Below are 24,835 nucleotides of genomic sequence, written 5' to 3' on the forward strand. Positions count from 1 at the left end.
GTGCAAGTCACTTGACTTCTATGGGCCTCGGTTTCCTTAACTGTTCAACAACAGTATTGGATTTAAGGATCTCTAAGGTCTCTTTTAATTCTTGATCTCTGAGACTGAGAAACACATATGAAAGGAAATAACTTAGTAACATAGAGAAGGAAATGAAGGAAAATAGACTGAAAATTTCATCCTCTTGATAAAATCAATAATAAATAAATACAATGAATATACCCTCAACAACCACCATCAAGTTCTTTGGGGCTGACCCCAACACCTGCATTGCTGACCTCATCACTGTCCTCTTGGACACAGCATAATTCCTGTTGCAGATTCATGGAGAGAGTCAGGGGGCCATCCTGGATTTCTCTACCACTGCTCACTATTGGGATGTGATGGGCACCATGAAGACCGAGGACCCTCAAAGCCTGTACAATTGGCTGGTAGCTTGGTTGCAGTGCCAGATGAGTTTTGGCACTCTATGACTGTCAAGCAGTTCTACACCAATGTATCTGAGAATACAGATATTGGGAGTCACCTCCTGGCAGGATGTACTATAGGGGCACTGACAGTGGATATAGCCCAACTCATGGATGTGGTGAAGGTACCTTTCCAGGCCCAGGTTCATGCAGGTGGCAGCCAGAAATACCGGGGCACAGTGGATGCCTATAAGACTACCGCCTGAGAGGAGTAGCTTTGGGGCTTATGGAAAGGAATTTTACCAAATGTTGCCCAAAATGCTATCTTCATCTGTGTTGAGCTGATGACCTATGCTCTCATCAAAGATGGACTCCTGAAGGCCCACCTCATGACTGATGACCTTCTATGCCACTTCACATCAGCCTTTAGGGCTGGCTTCTATACCACCATCATTGTCTGCCCTGTGGATGTGGTCAAGAAGAGATACATGAGCTCTTCCATATACTAGCATGCTAGTGTAGGCACTGCACCATCACCATGCTTCAGAAGGAAGGAACCCCAGTCCTCTACAAGGGTTCATACCTCCCTTCCTCCACTTAGGCTCTTGGAATGTAGTGGTATTTATTACCTACAAGCAACTGACACCAGCCCTGATGGCCACTCACACTTCCTGGGAAGCTTCTATCTAAGCCCTCTTTTGTAAGCTTTCTGCCTTACACCCCTCCCGTTAGCCCATACTGCTTTCCCTCCCATTTTTTCTATGTTCCCCTCCTTCCTTCCCTCACCACTGAAAAACCCCTCTGCCCCTCTTGGAGTAAGTCCCATTTAATCCTTCTCCAGTCCTCTTCTTCTGCCATCACAGCCTTACCCAGTTCTTGGGCCCCTTCCTTCTAATAAAGCCAGACCAGAACAACAACAACAAAATTACCTTCTTTAGTGGATTAAATCAGCAAACCTATGATTGATATATTTACCTTACTGGTCGATTCAAATTTAAATTACATAATGTCTTGTTTTTTTGTGCTGATATGTCCCTTCACTTAATAATTTCATATTGTTGTAAGGTCAGTATCTTTAGCATGTATACTCCCCAGTCAAAGGGAGAAAAGAATTGAATAGGAGCTATGAATAATGTAAATAAAACTATCCAAATATGGTAAAAACATAGTTCAAAGGAGGACCATGCAATATAAAGTTTTAAAAAATCAGAGGACAAGAGAAGTGGACTATACATATGTCTTGGAAAAAAGATAAATAATATGATGATAATATAGTAAATAAGGTTGAGAAGGAAATTAATTGTACATAAAAGACCCAGGTTTAGGTTCTTGTACCCTGGTAAATTGGAGAAGACAGTCCTATGGGATGGAGTTTTAGTTTAATATACAAAAGTTCAAGAGATGAATGAGGTCTAGGTTGGAAGATTTGTGATTGTTGTGAATTGGGAAGAGTAAAAGGTCAGTTTATGAATGTGTATGGTCCTGAAAAAAGTGAAAAGAAAACAAACAATTTCCAATAGGTCACTTTTCCTATATATAATAAGAATGGTGATGTTGGAAAAGGATTCACACTGAGTATTTAAGAAGAGAATGGAAATATCCAAAAGTGACCTAGAAAGACAGTTACTTTGACTCAGCATGTAAGAAGACAAGATTGACAGATACTTCTTTAGGTATACAATCTGAAATAAATATTTCTCCAGTAGGAAGCTGTCTAATAGTACTGACTAGTTTTATTCAGAAGAAACAATAGAAGTAGAGATTTGTTCATGATTTTAACTTTTTGGATAATTTTATGGTAATTGGGTGGAATGAACAGGGATATCTAAATTTTTTATTTCATCTATGTAGAGCAGTGTGGGACACCGATTGCCTTAGAAAACCATAAATAAATATTCTTCTTCTTCTTCTTCTTCTTCTTATTATTATTTAACATTTCCCATTTACATCTTAATCTGATTGGGATTCTGAGTTGGGTCTTCTGGTGTAGAGGACTTTTAATGTAAAAACTCCCTCCCTCCATGCTTATGAACATCTCTTTTGTCATTTAGAGAGATTCCTGGGACCCCTGGTATGGGCTATTTATACATCTTGTCTAGGGTCACACAACTAGTATTTGTCAGAAGCAGGGCTTGAACCCAACTAATTTTTCCTTCAAAGCAACCCCTACCCCTTTGGTAATAGTTGAAATTAATTTCTGTAAAAGCCAAGAAATGTGACAGAATTATATGAAAGGTCAACAAATTCTCTAAGGTCCCTTTCACCTTTAGACATGTTGTCCTAACTCCTTAAGTCCTATGGAACAGTAAGAAACTAATAATTTTGCAAAAGAAACTATCAAAGGGATAGAAATCTTGCTCTTTTTTTCAATACACCAGAGTTGTAATATAAGATTTAAAGGAAGAGCTCAAGGGAAGTACTGACATGAATGTTTTAATGGGCAAAGTTGGTATTCCCAGGTGTAGAACAATTTATCAAAGCACAGTGGTGAAAATTTATACACAAAAACAGCACAAAAATCACTACTGCAATAACAAAAAAGCCAAGGAATTGGAATTAAAATAGCAAAATTCAAAGTACCAATGAGAAGTTTTGAGTAGAGAATCAAAGTAATAACAGAAAATTAACATGGATAAATATGAGTAAAGATCCTGGGAAGGTGGCCTGGTAGTGAACATAGAGCTAACCTGGGAATCAGGAAGAAATAGGTTCAAGCCTCACCTCTATCACATAATGGCTGTGGGACCTCAGGCAAGTCACTTAATCTCTAGGTGAGGGAAGGGTAGGAAACAAAAGGAGAAAACAAGAAATTTACATGGTTATTTTGTTATATATTTTAAAGAAATAAGTTGTATATAGTAGATATGCAGTTTCATGTATAATCATCTTTTTATTGTACTGTGTCATGGAAATGCTTGTTTTACTCCACAAATATGTATTAATGTAATTTTTAAAAAAGAAAAGGGAAAAACGAAAACAAAACAAAACAAAAAAGTCCAAGTTGCAAAAACGGTATTAGTACAGGACATAGCATCTTCCTATACCAGTGAAATTACTGGTCAAGGGAAACCAAAAAAGCATAATGATACTGTCTCTAGGTACTTTAGAGTGTGTAAAAATGGCAGCGATAAACTTAAATGATAAAAAAATGGAGTTGAAAATGTCATTGAAAGACAATTTGCTGATAGCTAACATAAGCCTTCTTTATAGGCTTGAGGGACAAGAAAAAGTACACAGAGAGGGAAATGAGGCAGCCAAATTCTGGGATATGAATCAAAGTTGTAAGTAATTTGATTTAAAAGCAAACACTAACTCTCTAGAAGGGAGAAAGTCCACTTAAATTGTTCTTTAGCTATGTAGCTCTTCCTCTTCACTAAATGAAAAAGGATCTTCCATGTTGTTCCCTCAATCAGCTCCTTGACATAGTTCCACTTTATACTTATTTTCCCCAGCTAAAACACCAAATGTGTAAATCATTTTTTATTTATTTATCACTTAAAATATACATTAATTTTTTTTGCAATCACTTGCAATGGGGTGATAGTATGGTACTATGATATGCTGTTGAGCCAACATCATGCCTTTTTCTTGCCCCACACACACTTGCTGAATTTTGTTTTCTTTTTTCCCTCTCTAGCTACTTCTATGTTTACTTCCTCTGGGAAAGATTTTCCTTTCAAACTAAGCAGAGGGAGAAAATGGGAAAGAAAAGTGGTGAAGATTCTACTTCAAGTACCAGCCAAGCTAGTCTCTTCTCCCACCCCTTCCTTTCCTACTTACAACTCATGGCTTAGAGTAGGAGTTCTTAACCTGGGACTCCGAAAAAAAAAATATATATACATACACACACATATATATACACACAATATACATATATATATACATATATACACAAGTATATACATATATACACATATAAACATATATATAATTTCAAAACAATATTTTAACATAATTGGTTTCCTTTATAATAGTCTGCATTTTCTTTTATACATTTTAATACCTTATCCTAAAAGGGCCCATAGATTTCATCACACTATCAAAGGAGTCCATAACATACAAAAGATGAAGAACCCCTGGCCTAGAGGGATCCAGGTATGAGTTTTATCTCTATGTTTTAATGACCTGTAAAAATGAATCAATATTTCTTTTTTTCATATGCTCTAAGACTTCTAGGAGCAGTAATGCAATTATAAATCTCTTTTTCTCTCTCACTTCAGATACTCCTTCAGCTCATCTAAATTTTATTTGATCAGGGCCACACATAGATTAGCAAAGTCATAGTTAAGCAGATTAGTTGGCATTTAAAAATACATAATAAAAGCTAAAAGTGAGCAAAGTTTTAAAAAAACCAGAAATCAGGCATATACTCTTTGTAGAGGGGGAAGGAAACGGGGGGGGGGGGGGCAAGCAGAAAGGAAAATACAAAAGCTACCACCTTTGATATGTAGAGTAGTGCAATGGCATCCAATACTGGCCACATGTAGCCCAAAACTCTCTTACAAACTAGATTTAAGGGTAGCTGGGAACTATTTAACAAAATAAAAAATATATATACATTAAGGCATATATAATACTACATTTTCAAATTGTCAATATTGGGCCTTCAGTGATCCTTATATGTGGAGTAATGGTCCCTGTTTCTATTTGAGATAGACACCACTGATCTAGCAGAATTTCCATGCAACCATTTAAATAGATCTTGTGTCAAGTTTGTCTGCATAGCACTGGTTCTTGAGTCTAACATTGAGAATCTCATGGCTGGCACTATTTCACTCAGAGGTGGTATGTTGAATAGATTTCTAGGTCCTGAGTCAGAGAAACCTGAGATCAAACGTGACTTCACTTACTAACTGCATGACCCTGAGCAAGTCATTTAACCTATTTCTCTCAGTTTCCTCAATAGTAAAATAGGAATAATAATAGCACCTACCTCACAGGGTTGTTGTAAAGATTGAATCAGATATCTGCAAATAATCTAGCACAGTGCCTGGTGCATAGTAGGTGTTTAGTAAATACTTATTCCTCTTCTCTCTCTCCCATCTCATTTCAAACAAGGAAAAGAACCAGAATATAAAGAAACAGTTGTTGACCTTCTTCTTCCTGTATACTGTGACTTTTGCTGGGGATGTTCTGGTAGCCAACTTCCTATGGACATTGAGGGACATTCTATCCCCTTTAGTAGGGGCTAATTATAATTTGGAGAGAGAGAGAGAGAGAGAGAGAGAGAGAGAGAGAGAGAGAGAGAGAGAGAGAGAGAGAGAGAGAGAGAGAGAGAGAGAGAGAGAGAGAGAGAGAGAGAGAAAGAGAGAGAGAGAAAGAGAATATGAACAAATGACCTGAAGATTGCATGAATCCCTGGGAAGGTGAGGCACACTGGAGGAAAGACAAACTCTGGCAAGACCTGCTCCTTTCCTATGTGTGTGGAGGAGGGGGGAGAAGGAAGGTGAAGTAGGAAGTAGAGTAGTTGGCAAACCTACTATATCTATAAATAATATATCTATAAATATCAAGGACTGTACAGATCTCTGGGGAAGGTGAAAACTTCCATGGGAGGAGTAGACAGTTGCCTTAATTTATGCTTAATACAAGTCTTTGATTTTTGTTGTCTGTCAAGTTAAATAAAGGCTGTCCTATATTTGATATATTATTAACCTGAGCACTTCTATCAGATCTAGATATCTAGATATAAGCTATATCTTGATCATCCCAAGAGAAACTTGGGGTTGAAATATGATCAAAAGATAAATGTATGAATAATAAACTTAGTCATTTTAAATCCAGGGATTTGGTTCCATACCATGGATGTCTTTTGTTAGTATCATCATTTGCTTCTTCCTGGATCACATTAGCATTCTTCTGTCTCACATCTTTCTTTATCCTGAACCAAAGCATCAACTCCTCCTCTAAACCATTTGTTAATTCACTCAATAATATTTGAGTAACCTAGATATATTAATTATCTTAAAAGTCATTGTTAGGACAAAAATATGAATGAGGTAGAAATCACTCATTTCAGCAATTTATGCCATACATCTGTAAAGGGAGGTAAGTGATGATGATTGTTTCCTCAAGTGAGAAGCCAGATGATAGAGTATGGATAGAGTTGCATTTGGAGTCAGGAAGATTTGGGTTCAGATCCCACATCCGACACTTACTAGTTGTATGAACCCATGAGCAAGTCACTCATCCTCTAAAACTGGATTTCCTCATTTGTTAAATTATGGAGTTGGAATAGATAATGTCTCATGTCCCTTCCCATTCTAAATTAATGATCTTGTGAACTTGCAATTATTAGTAAACAAAATTTTGGAATATGGGGAATGAACCAAATGTCAAATCATTGCCTTTAAAGTGGTTTCTTTATGTGAGTTTGTTTTTGTTTTTTTGCTTTTTTTTTTTTTACAAAAAAAGCAAACTGTAGAAAAAGTAAGAGCATCATGCCCAATTTGATAAAACCTGGCCACAGAGGTCGAAATAACATGGGGAGTTGTGGCATTTAGACATGTATTTTTAAAACCTTTTCATTAATAAAATTGCCCCATAGCGAAAGGGCAATGAAAATTTTATCTGCTTGTACCCCTTGAGGGTCAGATAACATTTAATAACTTTAAGTTTCTTGTAAACTTACAGTTGCTCAAACTGGCAGAAGAGGAGATTAAAATCATTTTCTATAATGACAGAAAATAGTTTAACATTTAGGGCCTCAATCATTCTGCCAGCAGAACCAAATGTATTTTATCCATTTAAAAGGGTTTCTCCCTTCACACTTTCTTCTGCTCTTCTCCCAAAATAAAGCTTTTCAGATGTGATAGGGTTTGGTTTGACTGATTAATTTGAGTTTTTCTGCTTCACACAAGGCAGACTGTGATGAATTGATATATTAAAGATGTGATTAATGGTTACTTTCTATTCAGTATAATTATCAGGTGATAGTTCCAATGAAAGATGCTTGGAAATGAAACTTTTCACTCTAGATAACCATCCACCCTGTCTAGAAAGAAAAATGGATCTCTATTTTCAACATATTACTGTAGAGCAAGGCCATGGGAGGGAGAGCACACTGTTTTGTGAGTTTTGAAGGATAAGATGGATTTGAAAAAGTACCTGTCAGGGAGGAAGTTGTAGGCACACACAAAAAAAATTCAGAGAAAGCAAACTTTGAACAGTATCTCCCATATGATTGTTGCAATACCCTCTTAATTCCTCAAATTCCCTGACTGACCTGAGTTTCCCCCCCCCACTCTCTCCAATAATTCATGAAAACCTCAGCCAGATTATTATTAAACTATTGCATTATTTCTATTACTCTGCCAATTCAAAACCTTCGATGCCTCTCCAGTAGGAATCTGAACCCAATTTTGGCAATTATAGCTGCCTCAATTTTGGCAGTACCAGGTGTTTTCCTCCAATAATTTCAAACTGTTCTCCAATGAAGGAGCTAATTGTATATAAAATGTTTAGTAAAATCTAAAATACCATATCATAGGATATTATTTCTAGATCTGGAAGAAACTCTAGAAGACTTATGCTTCAATGAGGTAACCGGGGCCCAGAGACATTAGTCTCTGGTGCTCAAGGTGACAAAAATGGGAGAGGTAAGATTTGGACTCAGGTCTTCTGACTCAAAAGCCTTTGCTTTTTCCACTGTCCTATTATACTCTTATAACATGTACTTGTTGAAATGGATAGAATTAAAAATCCATAGAAGCAGAAACTATTCTTCCATGAAAAAATGTTTTTTATTACACAGTTTCTGGAAAATAATAATCTTCAAAATAAAAAAAAAATACATTGCTTTCTTTGGTCAAAAGTATGGACCTAACCTACTTATCAGAATGGAGTAACCTTTCAGTATAATCCATGCATTTATAAACTGCCTATCAGCACAGTCCCCAGGTGTCTTGACAGCTGTTCTATTTTAGCACTGAATAATATACTGCTGTCTTCTTTTTCTGCCTGTATCTGAAACACTGTGACTCTATATTTGCTTCATTTATAGAACAAATAATGAAGTGCCAGATTCAGGAAGACAATAAATAAGGCCAATTTTATGTGTATGCAGAGTATAATGCCTTTGATTTGATGTAAGGAATGCTGGAAAGGTAACCCTCTCACACCTAAACCTCCCAATAAGAAAGAAAAGCAGAATTAATTTGAGGAGAGTTGTGTGGGCACATAGATAACTATCCAATTAACTTAGATTTTAAAAAGAAATGTGTAGAGAAATGGAAGAGCAACTAGGAAAATGAATATGACTATGGCATATAAGATTGTATTAATAATGTGGTCTTAGATATAAAAAAACACCAAAAAAATTATGTGGTCTTATAAAAGTAGTGTGGGAGTTCTAATGTTCAGAAGGTTGGTATACCTTTGAGGCTGGTAAGGGAGACTAAGGAAAATAAAACATACTTTTTAAGCTATAATGGAGAAAAAGGGGGTTCAAAGATGGGTTAGAACATTTGTTTGCCTGTCTGATAGCTGAAAAAAGAGGGCAGGTAGAGTTACTCAATCCTCATACAAAGGATAAATTTTGCAATGTAAACAGTAGAACAAAAATGTTTTAACAGTTGATACAACAAACAAATAAAGAGATCATAAGAAAGCATCTATTTCCCTTGATGAATTTGAATTTAACTGACCCACATGAACTATAATGTTGGGAACTTTCAATGTTTGTAAATGACTACTCAGTCAGTTTCAGTAATATTTGGAGTATTGTGTTCAACTTTGGCTACAACAATTTAAAAAGGGCATTGACAGTCTAGACTTTATCTAGAGGAGGGTGACCAGGATGACAAAAGATTTTGAATCCATGTCAAAGGATGAGCAGTTGAATGAACTGCGGTTGTTAAGCCTAGAGGAGAGAAGAGTCAGGGAGGATGTGATAGTTTCAAATATTTGAAGGGCTGTTATGTGGAAGAGAGACTACACGTATGCTCTGTGACCCCAGAGGGTAGAATAAAGAATGATGAGAAGGAAGTTGCAAAGAGCACATTTAGGCTTGGCATAAACAAAAAATGTCCCAATCAGTAAAGCTCTCCTTAATTAGAATGGGATAATTTGAAAGGTGATGAGTTTCCTCTTCCTTGGAGGTCTTCAAACAATAGCTGGATGACTACTTCTTGGTTATATTATAATGGACAGTTACTTCCACATATGTGTTAGACTAAATGACTGCTGAGGTTCCTTCAAACTCTCAAATTCCATGATTTTATATGAACGTACTCTACCCTATGTTTCAAATACTGCTTCCTTCCTTTGTGAGACTTACATTAATTTTTTTTGCATATTTTAGATTAGATGAAAATTATTCTCAAATGTCTCAGGATAGCTTCCATTACCCTTCCTTTAAGATTCCTTCACAGTTTCAACCCTACCAAAATCTTTTTTCTTATTCCCTAGTGATTGGATTATTTGTCTTGGAAATATGAATATTGTCACTTCAGTTGTGTCTGAGTCACTAGTGACTGGCCAATAATTGATAAAGAGTCACTACGTCTTTATCTTGGCCTCATATAACCAACTCCTGGTGGAGAAGACCTGAACTTTCCTAAATCTCTTTTGTTAAAGGACACTTTATTACCAGCAGTTTTATTTGAGGTATTCTTGTATTCCAGGTATTGGTGGGGGCAGGGGACTCAACATAAATAGTACTTTAAAGTCCCTTAGACATATTAGAGGCTGATGGCAACTGAAGTATTAGCTATTGTTAATATTAGGGGCCTTAATTCAATGAAATATTTGTTAAATTCCTTCTATATTCAGAACATTGGACTGAAAGTTGAGGATGACAAGTTTAGACATGCCCTCTCCCTGTGCTCATGGAGTTTACAATCTAATAAAAGATATGATACATAAAATTGTAATAAAACATAATAATGAATGAAAATGAATTGGGAAGAGCAAAATACAACTCTGTGATATTTTTGGAGGAAGGTAATTACTAATTGGATGGGGTGGATATGGGAGGTATGGGAAGTGGGAAAGCATTTCAGCCATAGAAAACAACCTTGAATCTTTGTTCAGGAATATAGTCAGTCTAATTATCTCAAGAAACCAGTGTTAGAATGAAAAACTTGGTTCACTGGTATAGCTCTATTCTACATGTTTTACCTCAGCTATTTTTTTTCAAATTTCTGTGGTCAAAAGTGATAAGGCACTTCAGAAGAACCATGAAAGAAGTGTAGAACAAGAGAACAAATATCAATAAAAGGAGGCAATATGTACACAGGTGGCAATGCATATGATATACACAGACAATGTTGAGTTGTTCAGTGTGATAAAGAATTGTTTTAAAGGTAAAAAAAATAATAAAAATTGATCAGTAGCTTTAAAAAACCCTGACATTTTATGCAATGTTCCACATTCATAGACCTAATATCTTTACAAAAAATGGGGGAGTGTATCTTCTTATATCTTTTCTTTGTATGTATGTATGTCATGTATACTAAACCCTTGTCCAAGATATTTGATACAAAGATTTTCTTCCCATTTGACTGTTTTGCTTCTGTTAAGGGCTAAAATTCTAGCTAAACTGTCTAAAATATCTAATGAGTGGTCGCCAATAAATTATAAGCTTTAGCAAGAGTTAGACTTTTAAGCATTTATTAAGGAGAATAAGAATTTGGTAAAGAGAGAGAAAGGCCTAGATTCCTATCTATTAAAGGGAGAGCACATTTCTAGCTCCGCTCTCCACCAGAGTCCAAAGGAAAGAGCCCGAGACTGAGCGCCAGTCTCTTCCTTCCTCCTCCCACTAGCCCGCGTCACTTCCTGACTCCTGAAGAAAAGACTCCTGGTCTTGCCCTCAAAGACCTTTGCTTCATGGGCAGAAGTCTTCTACAGTAAGTCTCCAGCAGGTGGCGTCATTCCAATCGTTACAGTCCCCCCTGTTGTTCCTCAAGAAACAAAATGTTTCCTTGACGGAACAGTAAAAACAATATAATAACTATTGCTAACTAATAATATGTGAACAACAATATAGAAAAGGAAGAGAGGAAAGTTTTGTCCAGAGGGGCGATTTTTTTTTTGTCCTCATGAACCGACGCTTTGACATTAGTCTTGCAAAGGGAGGGCCTCTGCAGAGAATACATGTTACAGATGGTGTATATTATAACAGAAAGAGAAAAAAAACAACAAAAACAACAAATCAAAACTGTTCATTTAAAGTCTCTGAAAGTCTTTTCTCAGATGTCCTCTAGGTGTAGTCGTGGAATGGAAGTCTTTTCAGGGGTTGATGTGTGGATGCTGGTAATCAGCCAGGAAAATTTCCTACAAAATTGAGCTTAACACAACTTTAAAATAGCTTTGTCAATAATCAAATCAAACAATGAAAGTTCTCAAAAACATGTCTAAGGGAATTCAGAATCTTAGTTGTTACACATGAAACATATAATAAAACAAAAATTGAACCATTCTTTAAAATTATAATATTACTATAGTCCCCCCCCTTATGGAGGGTAATTGAGAAGACAATTGCTGCGATATTAATTATGAAAAATAATTTTTTATCTTTGTTTCATCACTTTTTGCATCATCTGCCTAATTATCCTCATGCCATTATGAGAAATTAAAAAATCTAATATAATTGGTAACAGGTGTCAAGGCCAAATTCAACACTGTATTTATCATGACACCTGAGATAATTATGGGGGTTACCATAAAAGAACAGAAAAATGATGGGATATGAGCATTCCCACACTTGAGCAATATATACTGCCCATACAGTATGCCAGGTTTAAAATAGGTGGATGGAATATATGTCCATGCCACCAAACATATTGGAGGAAACTGAGTCAGACTTAATCAGATGCATGGGATTGAGATGTCCATGGCATCAGGCATATAGGAGGGAGCATAGAAGCCAGGTGTAGAAGTGAGATGGGTGGGATGAATACTTCCAGCCATCTGTACAATATTGTGGGGAAAAAGAGAATAAAATATTAAACCAAGAGAATCCAACCTCAACATTTGTCAAAAGCCGTTCCCTTGGCCATACCTTGACTTCATGCATGTCTCCCCTCATGTGACAGTTCAGTGTCTGCTCTTTCATGTATTCCTCTTGTGATTGGATGGCATCTTGGCCAACTGGCATCTGATAACTCAGAATAAAGGCAATTAATGTCTTAAATGATAAGTTCCCGTAATCCAAGTCTCATATGGATTTAAAAATTGAGGATAATAAATGATTGCAAAAAATGTGAATACATCTTGACTCAGAACACAATATATAATTATGCAACAATTTCAAATAATACCCCTTTTTTTACTTAGTATACAATTACTTTTGTGAAAAATCAGAACATATTTGAATACAAGTTAAAGCACAACACAATCTCAAAGACAACTTTTACAAATGTTCCTCTCTTTTTTTTTTTTTTTTGGAATATGCTTATCAAAAATAATACTTCTAGAATCAATTTACACTTGCCATGGCAAACAATTTGCCAGGGAAATGCTTTAAAGAGTTTGATCAAATAATCAGTTGAGAAAAAATAACAAAAACAAACAACTCAGAATATGGGAGCACAATACTTCTAGAATTAACATTGTATTATGAAATCAAAACCATGTTTCAAAATTAGATAGATGAATGAATAGAAGAAAATACACGTGGAACAATAAAAGACAGTGAAATCCAAACTAAGGAAATCTAAATGAGCATGAACTTAATATTAATAAGAGTACTATAAAATATAAACTTGATCACATGACTATAAAAAGCTTTTACAAATATTCTCCTTGTTTTAAAAACTAAGTATGACACAATCTCAAAAGCATTAAAATCTCTATAAAAATAAACCCATACCATTAATTTCAAAATGTATATTTAATAGCACAGAAATCCTATGTAACCTCTGAACTGACATTAATAATCTGAGTGAATTCAGAACACTTTTGATTCCGGTATCTAAAATCCCCAATACTCATATCAATACCTTGCTGCTTACTTCCACATTTCTGTACAATATATACCCTTCCATGCCAAAAGAAGCAGAGTCTTGAACTATGTTGAGGATTGTCATTCTTATTCAGCTTAAGTTTTTCTTCTTTAATCCCTCTATATTGTCTGTCAGTCTTTTCACCATACAAATGCTTTATAAGATTACTAATGAAAGACAAAAGCAGGTTAGCAAAATTATGAACAAAAGGAGCATATCTGGAATTTAAAGGGTTTTCTAAGGTTGTCTCAGAAGCACAGCCAGGGTGGGGAAGGGCTGAGCCTGAAGCTCCAAATGTAGGTAGAGAAAGTTGAGCATGCGCATCAGATCTCTGGACTTCCCAGGCAGGGGAAGCAATGGGCTTGGCCATAGGAGGAGTAGAGGGTGGGTTCTGGAGAGGAGGGGAGGGACCAGAGCAATTTGAATCAGACTTGATTTTGAACTCAGGCCTGGATTCCTCTTCCCCCACTTTGCCTCTAGGTGCTAGGAGATTAAAAGCTTCTAGAGGGTGGGTCATTGCCTCCAGGCATGCAAAATTAGAGCAACAATTAGTGTTAGAATTGGGAAAAGCTGCAGGAATCTCTTCAGGTTTCTCTGAAAAAGCATGGTTGGGAGAGGGAGAGATATTTCCTTGTGTGAGTAAGTTGCTGGCTCTTTTAACAAAAATAAAAAGAAAAATAGAAAATCCACAAAAACAAACATTAACATGATCTTATCTCCCATTTGTCTGGTTAAACAGACTAAAATCAAAAATAGGGTAATTAGGGAGTTTAAAAGGTCCATTTGAAAAAATTTAAAGGGAAAACACAGCCAGTACGCCAGTACTTAGCAGTTAAAGGGAGAGGGTAGAGAAAATTTCTTACCCAACCAGAAGATCAGAAGAAGACTGAGGTTTAGCTTTCCTCTTCGTGGTCAGCCATCTGTTAAGGGCTAAAATTCTAGCTAAACTGTCTAAAATATCTAATGAGTGGTCGCCAATAAATTATAAGCTTTAGCAAGAGTTAGACTTTTAAGCATTTATTAAGGAGAATAAGAATTTGGTAAAGAGAAAGGCCTAGATTCCTATCTATTAAAGAGAGAGCACATTTCTAGCTCCGCTCTCCACCAGAGTCCAAAGGAAAGAGCCCGAGACTGAGCGCCAGTCTCTTCCTTCCTCCTCCCACTAGCCCGCGTCACTTCCTGACTCCTGAAGAAAAGACTCCTGGTCTTGCCCTCAAAGACCTTTGCTTCATGGGCAGAAGTCTTCTACAGTAAGTCTCCAGCAGGTGGCGTCATTCCAATCGTTACACTTCTTTATTAGAAACTATAATTTGGTTTGTGAGTTTTTCAATTCCATAAAATCAAGAATAAGTGTTTTATCTTTTCATAATTGCCCCTATCCATTTTTTGACTAAGAATAAATTTTCTAATCATGGATGAGTAAGGTATGTGTAAATCAAGAGTTCTTATCCTGTGATCTTGTTTATGTATATATGTATGTATGCATGAATGTATGTATCTATGCATGAACGTATGTATCCACATGGATATATCTGTACACAATATATTTATGCATGTATATATGTATATACAGATGTATATATAACTGTATTTCAATAAAATAAATTTTCTTTTTCATCCTATATACTTCATTGTTATGCATTTAAATTCATTCTATACCAAAATACAGTCCATAGTCTTCCCTAGACTATCAAAGGGTTCCATGACACAAAAGCATTAAGAATTCCCAATTTCCAATGCTCATTTGCAAGATAATAATAACTCTTAAAAATTGCTCATATTTATAGTATTAAATTCTCCTTGTAGCCATCTGTTTTGCATTTATTTGTATTTAGTGTTAGAATTTAAGTTTGGTTCTTAAATAATACTTGGAATGGAGAGTAAGGACTGAATCTGTGATTTCATTGGTATAGGGAACACCTGAATGAGGAAACTTGTTCTACCAATGCACTTATTTAAATAAAATTGCTATTAGTATCACATATTGTACTAAGAGCTTTTGACCAGGTATCTGTATTTACTACACTAAGTTCATGAGGCCAACTCTAGCGTCTGCTCTTTGAGAGTATTTCACAACAAGGATACTTTATGCATCTTTACAATACATTTCTTTAGTTTAATTGGAGGAGTTTGGGAGACTTTAGAAAGGAATGTTAGTTTCCACAAATAGCAGTGTGTAGGGGCTTCAATTCACATTGTTATGAAAGTGAATATACCATTTTAAAAATGCACCCAGTAATATCCAATTCTTCAAAGAAATTAGTTGTGAGGCTAAATTGAGTTTGTGCATATTACATTTTAAACTTCAGGAAACCTTGTTTAAGCTTTGGGCTATATTGAATCTGAAAAATACAGATCTCATTTCACCTGTTCCATATTCCAAACATTGTTTAATTTGGAAAATTGATGGAAGTATTAAGTCTTTTTCTGTAGTCTTGATTCTAATATAAACAAATAGCATTATTATTTCATAGTCAGGAAATATACTAACATAGAATTAAAATAAAGGAATATGCTGTTAAAAGGAAAAAAATTAAGGTAATCACCTTAGTGATTTAGTAAAGGAGATAGAATTAGCAAAGTAAAGAATTAATAAATATAGTGAAGGAGATAATTTTAGTAAAGGAGATAGAATATTTTGAAGTTTTGTGCAGATGCTTTAAAAATTATATATTCAAAAATCTGTAACAATATTAAATCTCCATTCTAGTAAAATAACCAATATTTATCCTTAAGAATTTTCTATTATGGGAAAACTATTCATTTATTGATATAGAACTTAAAATCATCTCTGAAGTAGTTTTTTAAAGATAATTAAAATGGGTTTGTCTATTATTTCATAAATCATCCCTATTAATTTGCATAAGTAAGTAGCTGTTTTATTCTTACTTATTGAAATGGAACCTAAAATCAAATGCTGGTGAGATTCTTGGAGATCAGTTATGTTCAGTCTTTTAGGTAACAGGCAAAGGAGATGGAGGGTGGTTATTGTGTCATAAAATCTCCAATTTGTAAGAGAGCTATAGGACAGGAGAGAATTTAAGGAGGAGAAAAGAGTTAGAGAGCTAAAAGTCCTAACTATTATAATAGTCATAAAAAGCACCTCTAATTACAGAGGATTTATAATAAAGTGGGCATCAAAATGAGAGAAATAAACATTTGTCTCAAACACAAGTAAGAACTAATGACTGGAATCTAGATATGTTGAAGAGAAGAAAAGCAAAGTATTAGAGTCAGCAAACCAATAATAGATTACAACCCTGATCCTATGTCCTTCCCTTTCTCAGGGTTTTCTTTGTCATTGCAAAGAAAGGGGCTACTATAATATGATATATACATGGGCAAATAACTCAACTAAAATTATAACCATGAATATGATTGGAATGAACTCAGCCATTAACATGGAGGAAGGTAATAGATTAGGAAGTATTCAAATAATATATCCTTTATAAAAAGAGATAGTTGAAACATGAGTGTTAATATAGTTAAAATGAGGGCTAGAATAGCATATATTATGCTTCAAGTGAATCCAAAAGCACAATAATAAGCTCAGTTAAGACAACAGTAGAAAAAGCCATGGTTAAAAAAAAGTAAGCACTACTTCTGCCACATACTCTTTGGATTCTCTGGATTCCTTCCAGTCCAAGATAAAAACGCGACCTTCTACAGGAATCCTTTTCCAATCCCTCTTAATTCCAGTGCCTTCTCTCTGTTGATTATTTCCAGTTTTTCTGGGATGTTGCTTATTTGTACAAAGTTGGTTGCATGTTATTTCCTCAATAAGACATTGAGCTCCTTGAGACCAGGGGTTGTCATTTGTCTCTCTTTGTATTCCCAATTCTTAGCACAGTTCTTGGCCCAGAGTACGTGCTTAATAAATGTTTATTGACTAAGTTCCCAGGTTTTCCATGTCCTTTGTCAGATAGTAAAAACCTGCACTCCTCAACAATTCTAGCTCTCAGGGCTGCATTCAGATGGGGAAACAGAACCTGTAAAGTCAAGCAGTTTGCCAAATGTTATACAGAAAATAAGCATCAGAAATGATATTTAAATTAAGATAGAAGTTCCAAAAGCCACAGAGGAAGAAGTAGATCTAAATTGGATGCAGATAAGTATTCGAGACAAGATGGAAATATAAAGGGAGTATTCTAAAGAAGAAAATAGTTCTAAATAAAGAATTTCATAGAAATTTGCTACATAGGAGATGTAGAGTAAAAAGCAGGCAGCAACTTATCATCTAAGTTAGTACCAAAGTTGTAATAATAATGTTTATATGAAGAGAGAAGGCCTTTTGATGACTAGGCTTCCCAATTGAAGTCCAAACCTTATTAAGACCAGGAGAGTGTCCTCATGACTGAATGTGTCAACATCTACAAATGTTGTATACGCACCTCTGTTCTGCTCCTGGCATTTGTCTTGGACTTGTCAAGCAGAAAACACCATATTGACTCTTCCTAGGCCCTTTCTATAGCCACAGTGGCTCTCAGGTAGATGACCATCTTCCAGGTGAAAGATCAACCTTTTAAGGAGAACTCTGTCCTCCCTCTTGCAATATAACTTGGAACATTTCAATCAGCTTTTGTATGAGCAAAGAATTCTCCACCTTGGGATAGAATCAGCACCAGGTGCTTTGCCACGCAGAAGAGCCTAATGGCATTCACAATCTCTTCTTCAGTTGGAAATTTGTCTAGAGAGTGATTAACTTCAACTTGAGGTAAATGGTCAGTGGCTTCAGCATTGATTGATGATGATCTTTTGAGAATACTATGGAAATGTTCAAACCATCTGTCCAGGATCATGTGCTTATCTCTAATCAATGTGGCTCCATCAGCACTGAGTAGAGGAGATGCACGATATGTCTTGGGTCATAAATAGCCTTCAGGGCATTGTATAAGGGCTTTGAATACTTAATATGAACACAAAACTGAATTTTAACTGCTTTCTTTCTTAACCAAGAATCCGGCATCTCTCTAAGATTTGCTTGTACTTTACTTTTGCTGGAGTTAAATGTTTCCCCATTGCTGCTTCAGTGCTAACTAATCTCTAAGAACTTCAGCTACCTTCATGGCCTTTGGAACAAACTGTTCTTATATACCCATTCCACCAGGGGAAGTCTTTATTACTGTTGGTTTTTGTCCTTCTTTCTCAAAGAAGAACATGGTGTACAGTGGTGCCATTACTTGCACTGAATTGGATTTAAGTGAGGGAGGACTGTTCAAAGTCACCAACCTCACTCTTTCCTCCAAAGCCATCTTGGTCCAGTGGCAAGATATACATGAGGATAACTGGATGTGATCCCAGATGTTTAAGGCAATTGGGGTAAAGTGACTTGCCCATGGTCACACAGTTAGTAACTGTCTGAGATGAGATTTGAACTCAGATCCTTCCAACTACAGGACCAGTGATCTATCCACTGCACTACCTGGCTGCCCTTACAGGAAGTCTTTAGTTGCTTGTGGTTGACCCCACCCCACCTCCTAACTCATTAATGGGTTTGAGACCCTTAAGTTACTCTCAACCTGGTTTAGTCTGTCTACCTAAATGCTTTACCTGGGTGTGGACACTGCATATGCTACAGCTTCTTGGAGCAACAGGTGAAAGTCAGGTGGATCATGTAGGACACCAAAGAGGGAAAGCAGCCCTGAAAAGGTCTTAGTGGCTTTCACACCAGAGGTACTAGTCTTTTCTGAACAAATCCTACACTCCTGAGTTAGAACATTTCTCTCTCTCTCTCTTCTCTCTTTCCTTTCTTCACTAAAATACTGCCTGTTCATATCCTTTTAACATGTATCAATTTTGGAATATCATATTCTTATAAATTTGACAAAGTTCTCTATATATTTGAGAAATTAAATATTTATCTGAAGATCTATAAAATTTCTTTCCCCCAATCTTTTGCTTTGGTTTTAGTTTTGGCTACATTGGTTTTTATTTGTACAAACCCCTTTTCATTTAATGTAATCACAATTATCCATTTTACATATCACAATACTCCCTCTTTTCTTTATTCATAAATTATTTTCCTATTGATAATAAGTAATATGTTCCATTTTCTTCTAATTTACTAATGATATCTCCCTTTTTGCATAGGTTCATACATTCATTTTGTCCTTATCTTGATAATTGATACAAAATATTGATCTATACCCAATTTCTGATGGACTGCTTTTTTCTTTTACCCAAAATTTTTTTGACCAAATAGTGATTTTCCCCCCAAATTTAAATCTTTACATTTGTCAAATACAAAGTTACTCTAATCACTTATGACTGAGTATTACCTGTCTACTATGTTCTACTGATTCACTTTTCTATTTCTTAGTCAGTACCAAATACTTTTGATAATTACTCACTTATAGTTTAAGATCTAGAAGTATTAAACCTCATTCCTTTACATTAAAACATAATTCCTTTAATATTCTTGACCTTTTGTTCTTTCAAATGAATTTTAGTACTATTTTTCTAGCTCAATAAAATGCTTTTTTGTTTTGTTTTATAAATTTTTTTCAATAAAATGTTTTTTGCTATTTTAATTGGGATGGCATTGATTAAGATTATTCAGAATTGTTATTTTTATTGTCTCTGCCTACTCATAGGAATTATTATTTCTCTAATTATTTAAATTTGAATTTATTTGTATAAAAATATTTTATAATTATATGTTGGCAGGTACATTCCCAGATGTTTTATGCTGTCTCTGGTTATTTTAAATGGGGTATCTCTTACTATTTCTTTTTGCAGGTTTTCTTGGTGACATATAGAAATGCTTATGATTTATGTAGATTTATTTTATATCAGGTTATTTGGCTAAAATTATTGTTTCAACTAGTTTTTCACTTGAATCTGGGATTTTTTAAGTATATTATCATATTGACTGCAAAAAAGAGGTAGTTTTATTACCTCATTGTCCATTCTGATTCCTTTAGGGTTTTTTTTGCTTTTCTTATTGCTATTGATATAATTTCTTTCTTTCTTTTTTTTTTTAGTGAGGCAATTGGGGTTAAGTGACTTGCCCAGGGTCACACAGCTAGTAAGTGTTAAGTGTCTGAGGCCGGATTTGAACTCAGGTACTCCTGACTCCAGGGCCAATGCTCTATCCACTGTGCCACCTAGCTGCCCCAATATAATTTCTAATACAATATTGAATAGTGTTGGAGATAATGGGAATCTTTGTTTCACTCCTGATCTTATTGGAAAGTCTTCAAGCTTATCCCCATTACAAGCATTGCTTGTTGATGGTTTTCGGTAGATGCTTCTTATAATTTTAAGTAAAAATCTATTTATACCTATGCTCTCAAATATTTCTTTTCTTTTCTTTTCTTTCTTTCTTTTTTTTTGTGGGTAATGGGGGTTAAGTGACTTGCCCAGGGTTAAACAGCTAGTAAGTGTCAAGTGTCTTGAGGCCAGATTTGAACTCAGGTACTCCTGAATCCAGGGCTGGTGCTTTATCTACTGTGCCACCTAGCTGCCCCCTCAAATATTTTTAATAGGAATGTGTTGTATTTTGTCAAAAGCTTTTTCTGCATCTATTTATGTGATCATATGATTTTTGTTACTTTTTGTTAGTGATGCAATCAATTGAATTAATAATTTTCCTTTTTTTAAACTGTACTTTCATTCCTGGTATAAATCCCAATCGGTCATAATGTATAATCATTTTTATATATTGTTGTAGCTTCCTTGCTACTATTTCATTTAGATTTCTGAATCCCACTTTATTAGTGAAATTGCTATTTAATTTCCTTTCTCTGTTTTTGCTCTTCCTAGTTTAGGTATCAGCACCAAATAAGGTTAAGTGACTTGTTCAGAGTCACGTAGTTGTTAAGTATCTGAGGCCAGCTTTAACCTCAGGAAGATAAGTCTTCCCGACTCCAGTCCTAGCCATCTACCCACTACAGCACTTAGCAGATCCCCAACACACTCTTTAGTGGTTGTTGGTCTTTAGTGTTGGTTGCTGTTGTTGTTGTTGTTGTTTTAGCTTATCGGTGAACGGGCTGGAGTTCTAAGCTCTGTTCTATCTGTAACTATATGTCTGCTGAAGAGAAAGAACAGAAAAGGGTGGTAAAGCTTTATATTTTAGTAAGGAAACTTGTAGGAGTGGAGGGAGATTGAGCAGTGATGAAGCTGACACTCTAAGAAGAGAAATGAGATGTGTGTTAACAACAAGACTCTGGACTGATTCTTGACAAGAAGTAGGCAGATCTATGCCCATTTTCCAGTAGCTTTGCCTGTCCTCCAATAATAAGCAGCAGAGCCATCTGTCATTTCAGAGAATGAGAATGGTCAAGGGCCCTGGCACTTGACAGAGAGAAAAAGACCATGAAAACAATTCAGCTAGAGCAGGAGATCATGAAATGTCTCCCTCTCAGGTGTTCTGAGCCCATAAATATTGGAACTGGAGACTTCTCTTGTCTTCCTAGCCTTGTTCATGAAAAAGTTCCCCATTTTTCTGTTGGGCACCACAGGGCAGCACCAGGAGGGAAAGAGGCTGATTTAAGAATGTTTTCGGTAAACACAATAGACTGCCTAGAGAGGGGTGGTGGGTTCTGCCTCTTTGGATGTCTTCAAGCAGTGATTAATCAGATATTTTAGGGGATAATAACAATAGATTTTTAAAACAAATTACAAGTTATCTTATTTGATCTTCAAAACAACCCTGTAAGATACATGCTATTATTATCCTCATTATACAGGAGAAAAAACTGAGATTGGAAATTTGTCAAATGGCTTGCCCAGGGTCATACAGCTAATAAGTATCTGAGGGAAGGATCAGACTCAGGTTTTCCTGAATCCAAGTCAAAGATTCTCCACTGCACCATCTTACAGTACAATTTTGTATTATATTGGCAATTCCTTCAATACATGAGTTGGGCAAGATTACTACTGGGTTTCCTTTTAGTTCTCAACATTCATGATTCTATTTATTTCAGAGAAGAATTTATTGAATTCTAGGAGTATTGTGATAAATATCTACAACCTGCTCTCCAACAGAAGAAAAATGTATACCATGACAAACTTTTAACTGTAACCTGAATTATTGATATTTTCTCCATCACATTCTTAAGTCTAGACAATTTATTTGTAATGTTTGATGATTTCTGAGCTGTAAATGCTCACTCTGAAAATTCAACTTTAGGCTCTTTTCAAGGAATCCTGAGCTAGCACCAGCACAACCCTAGTTCCCCTTCTTTACTGTGTTGGATTACAATTTAAGAGATCTGTTGTATGAGCCTGTGTGCTACACTTTGGGAAAAGTTCATTAAGGGATTGATACAAGAGAATATTTTTTTTTTTTTGCCAGAGAATATGAGAAACAGCTGAATAGGCACTCATTTTGAACCATAACTAGGAACCCCTAACACTAAAATAAAAACCATCATGGCAGCTAGGTGGAGAAGTCTATAAAATGCTGAAACTTGACTGAGGAAGATATGAGTGCAAACTATGCCTCAGATACTTATTAGTTATATCCTTGGACCACTCATTAATCCTCAGTTTCCTTATCTGTAAAATGGAGATAATAATAGCATCTACCTCCCAGTGTTGATGTTAGAATAAAATGAGATGATATTTATAAAGTATTCTTCATACCATAAAGCATTATATGAATTCCCTGCTACTTTTCTAAAAAATTTCAAATAGGGGCAGCTCACAGTGGATAGAACACTGGCCCTGGATTCAGGAGGACCTGAGTTCAAATCTGGCCTCAGACACTTAACACTTACTAGCTGTGTGACTCTGGGCAAGTCACTTAACCCCAATTGCCTCACCAAAAAAAAAATTCAAATATATTTCTTTTGTATCATCAAAACAACTGAATTTAGCTCCTAAATAGAAAGAATAATTAGTGGCATATTTCATCTGATTAATCATCATCACCATCATTAATAACATTCATAAAGAAATTTAAAGTTTTGTCTGCATTCTGTGTCTCTACTTCCTGTCTTCTTTACTCTCTTCCCAACCCTTTCCAATCTGGTTTCTGACCTCTTCCCTCAATTAAAACTTCTCTCTCTAAAGTTACCAGTGATCTCCTATTTGCCATATCTCATGGACTTTTTGCCATCCTCACCTGCCTTTACCTTTCTGGAGCATATGACACTGTTGAGCACCTTTTCTTACTGAATATCCTCTCTTCTCGGTGTCTTCATAATAAGGTGCTTTAATAGTTCTTTTACCTATTTGACTGCTTCATCTGAATTTGGGTTGTTAATTCATCACTGACATCCCATCCTTAATTGTTAACGTTTGCCAAGGGCCTATTCAATTCTTTCTTTGTATCCCAAGTATCTAGCAGAGTGTCTGACACAAAAGTGATTCTTAATAAATACTTGTTGATTGATTAGAGTTATATAATTGTTAATTCCTAACACTAACAGGCATTTGTGCAAGACCTTACAATTTGCAAAAGGCTTCACATATGACATTTGATCCTCACAACAAGCATGTGATATAGGTACTACAAATTTATTTTCCTTTTCCCATATTGAAGAAGTGAAGTGACTTATGCATGGATAGATAGATAAAAGAAAGAAAAAGGAAGATAGAATATAGATAAGTACAAGAAAAAGATGTAGGAAGGAGAGGAAAAGGAAGAGGTGCTGAAACACATGAATCCAGGACTAGGTAGCAAAACAAATGTTTGTGGAGTATTAATTTATTATGTGCACTGTTATCTACACAGGCAAATTAGCAAGTCTTATGATTCAAAGTATATAGTAATTCCACATTCCTTTAGTTTGTGACCCTTTTATATAAAAAAAGAAAAAGTTGAGTGATCTAGCTTTTCACACAAATACAACTTTCCGGTACCCAAGCAGCATGGTGTAGTTATACGCCCCCCCTCCCCCAGCCCCCAACCCCTCACTAACTGGTAGTTTCAAGGAACACATTTTGTGAGTGTTTTTCAAGGGCCTTGACTAAAATTATTTCATTTTTCCCTTTTCTTTTCTTTTTTTCCCTATTCTGATACATGGGACTTAAAGCCACATTTTATTTTATTTTTTTAATCTTAAAATTTTTTTTGCTGGGCAAGGAAGGTTAAGTGACTTGCCCAGGGTCACACAGCTAGTAAGTGTCAAATTTCTGAGGCTGGATTTAAACTCAGATCCTCCTGAATCCAGGGCTGGTGCTTTATCCACTGCACCACCTAGCTGCCCCCATAATTTATTTTAGATGAAAATGTTCAAAAACCTTTCACATCTATTATTTAATTAAGACTTCCACAAACCCCTATGAATTACCATTTTAAAGACAAAGAAATTTAAGCTTCATGAACTTAAGTGACTTGCTTAATGAATCAATGAAGATGAGTCGGTTAGCATAGACATTTTCTATGTCAAAGACCATCACTTTTCTCACTGGACCTCTATTAAGGGCCTGCTGAGAAAGTCCCCCCAGAAGTGGCATTACTATCATTCAAGTTCATGTAAAAGCATTTACAGATATCCTTGACAGTTTGAATTTTGCTGCTTTTCTCATGACTTC

The 24,835-nt window shown here is 35.6% G+C and overlaps 1 pseudogene; it reads left to right on the plus strand.

Moving 5' to 3' along the window:
• The first annotated feature begins 212 nt into the window (after nucleotides 1–212).
• LOC122747647 lies at nucleotides 213–1,097 on the plus strand (annotated as a pseudogene).
• The last annotated feature ends 23,738 nt before the right edge of the window (nucleotides 1,098–24,835 follow it).

The sequence above is a fragment of the Dromiciops gliroides genome, chromosome 3 (genome assembly GCF_019393635.1).
Source record: "Dromiciops gliroides isolate mDroGli1 chromosome 3, mDroGli1.pri, whole genome shotgun sequence".
Lineage (NCBI taxonomy): Eukaryota > Metazoa > Chordata > Mammalia > Microbiotheria > Microbiotheriidae > Dromiciops > Dromiciops gliroides.